We start from the raw sequence: 9,196 nt of genomic DNA, 5'->3' as shown, positions 1-9,196 counted from the left end.
CCTTCCCTTCCCTTCCCTTCCCTTCCCTTCCCTTCCCTTCCCTCCTTGAAAATTTCCTCATCAATATTAATTTCTGTCTGCAGGAGAATTGTAAGAGAGATTATAAGTGAGATCTCCAATGTCATGCTGGCAGAGCAAAGAATGAGTGTGGATCTGTGCTTACCTAACGAACCCCTGTGTGGCGGGAGGGGTTCCTGTGCCCCGCAGCTGCTAAGGCTCTGCAGTTCTGCCTAGTGATGTGCAAAAAGCAAATTGCTGTCATTGCAGCAGTGCTGAGGGTGACTTCTGGAAGTCCTGTGCGTCCAGTAATTAAAACGCCGTGAAGATTTCTCATAATGATAGCTCACACTTTTCTAGCCCAAAAGGCATTTTGGCCAAAACAAACCCCAAGCCTATTCTGGACCTTGTTGGACAGGAATTTTGTGGTTGCCTAGGAACCGCAGATCAGAGCCTGACTGCATCCAAAAGGGGCTGACAAAGGGCAGCTTCATGTGTGTTTTCATCAATATTGTCATTGTTACAGCCATAGGGTCCTATGGCAGCTTCCAGAGAGCCAAAGCAGCACTGAAGGGACTGTGCTTGGAAGTGGCTGGGAGATAAGAGCAGAAAAGGGGAGTAAATGTAGGGGATTTTGAGGCAGAGTTCATCATGTGGACAAACAAGCCTTGGACTTCGTTGTAAGGAATTTTTTGCCTTGAGGTCTCCCAGTCTCAGGAGCCTCGCCAGAGTAGATATTAAATGGATACGAGAAGAGCAGTAGTTTGCAAAAGGAACTTGATACCAAATGATGTGTATCAGGAATTATGAAGCTCAGCCAGCTGATGAAGGACAATTTATGAAAGAGCATGGAAACCATGGCTATCGAGAGGGAGCACAAAAAAACTTTAAATATCTTTGAACAGGAGGAAAAAAAGTGGTTCCAGCTGGTGGGTTTGCCAGTGCGTGGCGTGGTTCAATCCGTGCAATCATATTTGGTTGGTGTTTCTGTGCGGCATTTGGAAAGACAGAACGATGCGCTTTGTTCCTCTAATGGGCAGTACAATCTTCCCAACCCATCTTTAATCAGCAGAGTAGTAAATTATATCTGTGTTGTCAGGGGGTACACTTAGAAATCAGTGTCTATGTAACTCGTGTTGGAGAGTCTCAGAAGAGCTGGCGCAGAAGACTGAGGTCCACAGATGTTCAGTTTTAATCAACACCAGAAAAGCTGGGGAAAGGCTAGTTTGTATTTTAAAAAGGCTGTTATTATATCCGGGATAAATGCAAGCTAGTAATTGTGGACAAAATGATACAACAGGTGAAAGAGAATTCAATCAGTGAGGAATTCAGTGCTAGGAATAAAACTAGTGGGTTTATGAAACATAGGTCTTTAGAAGCTTGAATTTATCAGCTTAGTCATGGTTATTAGGCAGGTCGAGTACAAGCCGTGTTTTGCAAAGTGTTTGACACAGATTCACATGGCAGCGGGGTTCAGCAGCAGGGGGGGCTGGGGAGGGCGGGGGGCATCGTCCCAGGGTGGGAGCTCTGCTGGGGTTGGCTGTGGCTGCACCGTCCTTGGCAGGTATGGAGCAAGGTAAGGGCTCTTGCCGGGCTGCCTGCTATAGAACGGAGCTTTGCTGTTTGCCTGTTTGTTTGTTTGTTTGCCCCACAATGCGGCAATCTGTCAAAATGATCGGTGATTGTGGGAGCCAAGCGAAAGGGACATTTTGAAAAAGAAAATTAAAAAATAAATGATTCCAAAAGGGGCGGCGTGGTCTATTCAAGGGGCTGTATCTCATCCAAGAAGGCACTTGGATAAGTCCTCGGCACAGCTGACTCAACCCAGCTACCAAAACATGGGCAGCACAGGATCTGCTCCCAGAGGTACCTTCTGTGCGGAGTAGCATTGCAGAGTTTCTTCCAAAGCTGAGGGGCAGCACCTTCACCTTTCTGCCTTCCCGAGGATGCTGAGGGTGTCAGGGGGCTGGGCTGGAGCCATTCCTCCCTTTCCAGTTCTGCCTTCTCCAAGGACCGGTCCCAGCCATGGGCTATAGGACGAGGGAATGATGCTGCCAGAGCCTCGCTCTTCCTCCCAGCATCACCCTGGCTATTGGCAACAGCTCAGGAGGAATCCATGAATCCATGAAGCCTGAGGAGCAATGCAAGTTCACCCCATAAGAAGACTCAACCTATCCATTCCTCTCATGTTTCTTCTTGGTTTCTAACAGTGACTTGAAAGGATACAGTTCTGCTGTCAGTGATGTGTCAGGAGCACGGCAGAGCCTCTCGGAGTTGCTAGGTGACTGCTGCCCTCGGGGCACAAATCCCAGTCCCGCCTGCTCCCGGGATGAGTAATACATCTCGTTGGCATCTGTTGGGCAAAAGTGCTGCCGCTTGGGGCTTGCTGGTTGAATCACTGCTGGTTGAGCAGTGGATTCTGGGGATGCTCCTTCCACCTGGGAGGTGTTCAGCCCCACAGCAAATCTCTGCCATGCGGATGGGGTTGGAGCAACCCGGTCACCTGGCACTGCACGACCTCGTGCTGAAGAGATGCTGTTGTCACATGAGCACGATGACTGCAAGAAGGTGTGCTTGTTGGCCAGCACTCTTCATTCGGCAGATGAGGTTCAAAGACCTCATCTGGATTTTTTTCAGGTTGTCCCTTGCAGGCTAGAGGAGCATTCCACATCCTGATGATGAAGATGGGAAGAGGAAGATATGGGGAGATAGGGACTGACCCATTCCAGGTGGAGTCAGGACATGATACAGGCACTGACCCCTCTGGGTCTCTTGACCTTTCTGTGGGCTTCCAAGGTTTTTAGTTCATTTCTCAAGTTAAATATAGTTATAGCATAACTTTAAAAAGTTTTTTGGTTCGTCTACCCTCTGGTTTCACATGATTTCAGGTTAAATGCTCTTTTGGCAGTGTCCCAGTGAAGGAGTGAATCGATGCACAAGTTTTTTAAGGTCATTTCTCCTCAGATGACAAACAGGAGGTATTTTAGTCCATGGTAGCCAATGATTTCAATGCCTGAGTGCTCTCTGTTAAGAACATATTACAAAGAAATGGGGAACTTGTTTCAGCGATATTCTCTGGCCAAGCAGAAGAAATTATAAACCATGGTGTTTTCAAGCTGTTCACCTTTATTTGAAGGGTGAAGTGGTGCTTGAAGCTATGGCAGCAGGATGCAGCCCCCAGCACTTGTTGCACCGTGGCAGTGTTCAGAAGGCCACTCACAGGCTGCCCACGCAAGATGCTGCACAAACACAAAGTGAAAAGCAGGACGTGCCTTCAGGAGTGCCCTTAAAGCAAAAGGAAGAGAGTGGGACAGTGGGAGGAATCAATGGCAAAATAGGACCCATTAGTTTCAGCAGTGGTATTGGGCTTGCTCAAATAGCTACAAGCAGGGGGGTTGGACTCGATGATTTCTAGAGGACCCTTCCAGCCTCTACAGTTTTATGATACCCAGTGGGGTTCAGGATGCCTTTATGGAAAACATGCATCTAGCATGCATGAAGAGGAGAAGCAAATATTTCCTCATCAGGGCTTTGGTGCTGGAAAAAGCTGGAGGCGCGGTGTGGAGGAGATCATGGGCAGCAAAGAGAGGGCTGTGCTGTAGCATGGCTTGGGTGGGGGTTTCTTCCACAAAGCCTCAGGAAGCTTCAGATGTCCTGGGTGAGCTGCTGCTGCGATCTGCACACAGGGCAGAGACTCACACAGCTAACGAGCTCCAGGGCAGCTCATCCGACTTAGATTGCAGGCTCTTCTCCAAGCAGGGATGGTAAATTGCAAGTGAAAATAATTTCTGTCAAGGATCTAATGATGCTTAAAGTTCCTGCAACCTTTCAGATAAACAGGGTGGAACAGCGCGGTGAATTTTGTAAGAAATCTCTAAAAATGTGCAGTGAACATAATGGAGCAAAATTGATCTGTTGTTTTCTCTCTCAGGAAACAAATATTGCATGAGGAGAAAAAGAGAATACAGGCCAGAAAATACAGCTGTACTTTCAGAATGGATTGGTCATAGGGACAGCAGCTGTCCCTAGGCATAATATTGTTCATTAAAAAAAAAAGTAAGATTAGGAATTGTATTTCTGCAGCTGTGTGTTAACATCTAAGGATGAAAGCCTCCAAACAGTCCATCTAAATATCCAGCCCACAGACAAATAAATGTGTGATCTGAAGAATCACCTTGAGACATCGTGCATGGCTTCTGCTGGAAGGCAGGAATTGGGAAGGGAGAGCATGAGCCTGTGGTTCAGAGCTGAGAGGGGTTCACTTTGCACATAAAAGGCAAAACTGGGAGTTAAGCAGGAAAATGGCATGTGGCATGTTTCAAGCATGTAATGCCCTTGAGGGGATGGATAGCAAGCTGAGGAAAAGCAGTGGTTGCTTGGCTGGGGTGGGAGAAGCTTGGAATCAAAGGTCTGGGGCAATGTATGAACCCAGGAGATAGAATTCTGGGCATCTTCATCTCTGCCTGAAGCCCTTGGGGCAGTCTCATGAAAATCAGTGCTCTTCCCTAGGGGTAAGTGAGCTCCAAGGAGGCAGTTCTCCGGGGCTATTTAAATAAACACTGTCAGAGAATGATAGATTTGTTAAGGTTGGAAAAGACCACAGGGATCATCTAGTCCAACCATCAACCCATCGCCACCATGCCCACTAAATTGCTGAGGGTGAAGCAGAGATCTTTGGTGCACCTGTGGTGGAGGCCCAGCAATGGTGAAGGGGATTGCTGACGGTGAAAAAGATCCTTGTGTCATTTTGGGGTGGGACATTAGGAACAATTTCTTTTCCAAAGGAGCCGTGATGCAGTGGCACAGGCTGCCCAGGGAGGTGGTGGGATCACTGTTCCTGGAGGCATTCCAGAACATGGAGATGTGGCACTGAGGGACGTGGTCAGTGGGCATGGTGGGATGGGCTGGGGTTGGACTTGGGGATCTCAGAGGTCTTTTCCAGCCTTAATGACTCTACGATTCTATGATTCTATAACAGACCTATGGCAGACCCGCATGGAGGGAGCACCCTTCCACACAAAGTGAAGGACGGGCTGCAGACAGGCTGGGAACAGGTGGAGGAGTGCAGGCTAGCAGGGAGAAGAAGCTGGCAGGCACTGCTGTGTGTGTTGGTCGCAGTGCTAGCAGGGCTTGTTTTGATAGCAGCACGTTTACTCCCGGCTCCTGCAGCTGCCATAGATGGTTTCAGCACTCCCAAATCTGCTGCTGCCTCTCGAGAGCCCTTGGCTGTGCGGGGGCACGGATGTGCCATGGCTTCCCCATCCTCCAGGGCTCTCCTCTGGCCTCAGAGGGCTCCATGTGCCCTCTCCGCCTCCTCTCCTCTCCTTAGGTTTTGTTGTGTCTCATTGTTAACGAGCAAAAAGCCCAACAGCCCTCAGCCAATGAGGAAATTATTTCTCAGCGCTCTCCTTGAGGGCAGCAGCTGCATCTGGTATCTCTTAGAATGAAAGCAAATATTTTCCTTTCTTTTTTTTGCTTTCTTTCTCCCTTCCTTTTTCCTAGAACTTAGTTTTCGATTAAGCCCTCTGCTTGCCAGAGGTGACATTTTCTGCATCTGAGACAGCCGATGGCACGGAAGGACACTGCAGAGGACTTCAGATGTTTCTGTTCCACGTTTATTCTGTTACCTTTCCATCAAGGTCACCGTGCCTCTTACCCAGGGTTTTTGGCTTTTATTACTTGGAGCTTGGAGAGTTAGTGGCATCGCGTCTTTCTAGGAAAAATGCTGTGCAAGTTTGACTGAAACTAAGTCAAAGTTTGGCTGGAATTCATCAAGGATTGACCTAGAGATGAAAAGGGGAAGTGAAAATTCTCACTGAGTTTGTGAGCTTTCTTTGTTCTCTTTGGATCCTCATGGTTTAGGTGTTTTTGCAGAAATCAGTGCGCTTCAACTGAGCTAAAACCTCAGGAGAAGGAAAACAGAAGGAACTCAAATCTATACTGAATGCCTTCATCAAGCAAAACTATTAAGCCCAGTGCATTTCAACACTGGAACTAAAGGCATCCTACCAGATTTTACTGTTAGTTATATTTGGAAGGCACTTGGTTACAGTGATGGACTTCCTTAAAAGAGAATGGATGGGACTTGGGCCGGCAAAGCCATGGGGGATGCAGGGAGCACAACATCCCCTGTGCAAATCCAGCAGGACTGGAGGAAAACGTGCGTTACACTCCTTGTATGCCTGCTCATGTGCACACTCCTTGCATGCTTGGACCAGTGCATTGCACCTCCAGCTCCCAATTTATAAGCAATGGGGCAAATACAATGTATTTGTTGGGGTGCTGAGGGCTGTTTTCTGGTGCCCATTTCCAGGCTCTCTTGAATATTTGGTCTTATTTTCGGATGGTCCTGTATGGAGCCAGGAGTTGGCCTTGACGATCCTTATGGGTCCCTTCCAACCCAGGTTATTCTGTGACTCTATGATGTGGGTCTTGGTCCTGGCAGTGGATGGGGCAGGACTGAAGGTCCCTTGACATACCAAAGATTATTTTTTCCCCTTCTGCTGCTGAAGTTTGGCAATACTTGGAAATGTCACGGCCTGTCAGATAGAGCTTTTGCATTTCCCATCCCCTGGAGTGGAGGCTGCCTATCAAGTGTCTCTTCCCCACAGTTTAATGTTTCTGGTAAATGTACTGATTTGATTTTTTGATTTTGTCTGAGCAAAATAAGCGCGTGTCACATGCCTGAGCTGACAGCTGGGGGAAAAACGGAGTCATGGCCAAGGGAATGGAACAAGTTATCCCTCCTGATGCTATACAGACAGGCCAACATTAGGCAAAAGCCATTTAGTCTACGTGTTCGCACTTTGCACATCAGAGGGATGACAGAATGACAGGGAGGGCCTTGGGCTCGGGACTGCCTCAATTAGGGGAGGGAAATCTGCAAGGTGAGGGGGGCACTGCTGGTGGCTCTCAACCAGTTGGGAATGAAGCAGCTTCGCATCTGGTGGCCAAGAATGGCCAGCTGTGTGTGCCATGGCTGCCTGCAAATGGGACATGAGCACGAGCTGTGCCCCCGCAGTGGTGTGGAGTTGGGAAAGGATGATGGAGTTCTTGTATCTCACAGTGGATGCTGGCAATAACAGGAGCTTTTGTTGATGTTTAGCGATGACATATCAGTTTCTTCTTTTTATCTAATAAATACGATCTCTTGCACAGGCAGAGATCCCAGCAGAAGTATTTAGATGAAGAATTATCTCAAGCAGTGAGAGCAAAGAAAAATCCCAGAGAGATGCATTTGTAGCACTGCTAAGCCTTGCAACATTCAGGCTTCAACAGAAGACCATCAAGGAGATTTTCCACCGACTCTTGCAAATCAGTATGACTCCCACAAACTGCTGATGACGCATGCCTTGCAAAAGAAAAAGCCATCTCTCCTTGCTTTGGACGGGGTCATTTGCTGTGCTGCCTTCTGTTTGCAGATGGGTGCCCCAGGGATCAGCAAGGTGCTGACCACGAGTCTGCTCTCCCAGCACAGCTGCTTTGCACAATGCTCCTTGCAACACCTGCAGACTCACAAGGGGAAATGCGGTGTCTGACACGCACCGGGAACGTCACAGTGAGGTTAGGGAGGTGCAAGTGCTGTGTGAAGGCAGCACAAGGAAAGCTTGGACCCAACCAACCTCCTGCTAGAGGAATGTCCTTTCTTCTATCAGGTGTCCTCCTCGCTGCGTTCTAGGTGTGAAAAATCCCACGTGTATTTGCAGGGATTGAGGAGTTGACTAGAGGGTGAGAACAAAGCCATATGCTGCATGTCATCATTTATATCCTACACTTTCTAAATCCCCCACCAAGATCACAGTATTTTTCTCACTTATGAGTTTTACGGAAGGAAAATAAGAGCCTAATAGAAAGCAGAAGGAACTCCATGTTTTCTGCTTCAGCATCACCTGCTGGTTCCGATGGGATCTGCAAATTGATGGAAGAGCTCGTGAGGGGCTGGGCAGGAGGTGCACAGTAACCCATTTCACAGGCTGTGGGGTTTTTAATGGGATGCGTAGGTGCTGCTCCATAATGGCTCATCACCTGAAGACATAAATGAAGAAAACCAGGTCAAGGAGGACAGGAATAAGGCAGAACTGTGAAGTCGTTTAAATTTTACTGTCACGCTCCAAGATTCACAGAGATGAGGAGGCAATAAAAGGCATTCCTGCACAAATCCTAACCCCCACCCACGGTGACTGCAGGGCTGAGCTGCTGCACTGCTGGTTTCTGGTGGAGGCGGCACCAAGACCATTGTATAACCTCATCTATCTTCCATGGGAGCCTGAAGTCTGCAGGAAAGCACAAATTCAAACCTCTAGAAGTATAACTGACCCTGAGGTAAGGGAACAACTTTGGAAATGCCATTTCCCCTCTCTTTCCCTTCCCCTTTCCTCAGCCCTCATTCAGATTTACCTAAAACCAGTTGATAGCTTGAGATAATGCTTCAGCTTGCAGGGTCATCTCATGCAAAGAAAAGATCTCAACAGAGGTCTTAAATTTTTGAATTGTTCTTGTTTTGGTTTTCAATTTCAAGAAAAGTTGGGAATTTTTTGCCCTTGAGCCCATCCTTTTGCATGGTTGACCCTCAGTGCAGAAGAGGGTCCTAATCCTTCTACACCAAACCTCAGCCATGTGGAAACCTGACCTGTGCAGATCTTTTATTGCATTAGAAATGGAAAGCTTCGGTCACATGTCAGGAGGTGGAGATGTGGCACTGAGGGATGTGGTCATTGAGAGGGTGGGGTGGGTTGGGGTTGGACTTGGTCTTGGAGGTCTTTTCCAACTTCAATGACTGTGATCCTATGCACAGAGAGCTGCCCCGTCCTGAGAGGACCTGTATGGAACTTTATGCCTCCTCCAATACCAGCCCTGTTCTCTATGGGCTGCTGTTATTCTGGTTTGTGTTTGAGAGCCCAGCAGTGACAAGTGTGTTAGCCTATCTACTCCTTACTGACTTTTCACACAGTTTTCACATTCAGAAGTGGAAATTGTAGTAGGATATCTGTCTCTCAGGAACTTTTCACACATTTTTTCACATTCAGAGGCCTGGCTTAATCACACATACTCAATACCAGCATCAGTTCTGCCCAACCAGATCCCAGACGGTCGGTGCAGGAGGTTTGCAGCCCCAGGTGGCACCAGTGGGTCCCAGTGCTGGGCTGGGCACAGGTGGGGCACGTTGGGAGCTGGAGATAAAAGGGCCATATGGGGGGGG

Source organism: Numida meleagris, chromosome 19 (assembly GCF_002078875.1).
Source record: "Numida meleagris isolate 19003 breed g44 Domestic line chromosome 19, NumMel1.0, whole genome shotgun sequence".
NCBI classification, from domain to species: Eukaryota; Metazoa; Chordata; class Aves; order Galliformes; family Numididae; genus Numida; species Numida meleagris.
This window is presented reverse-complemented; position numbering follows the sequence as displayed.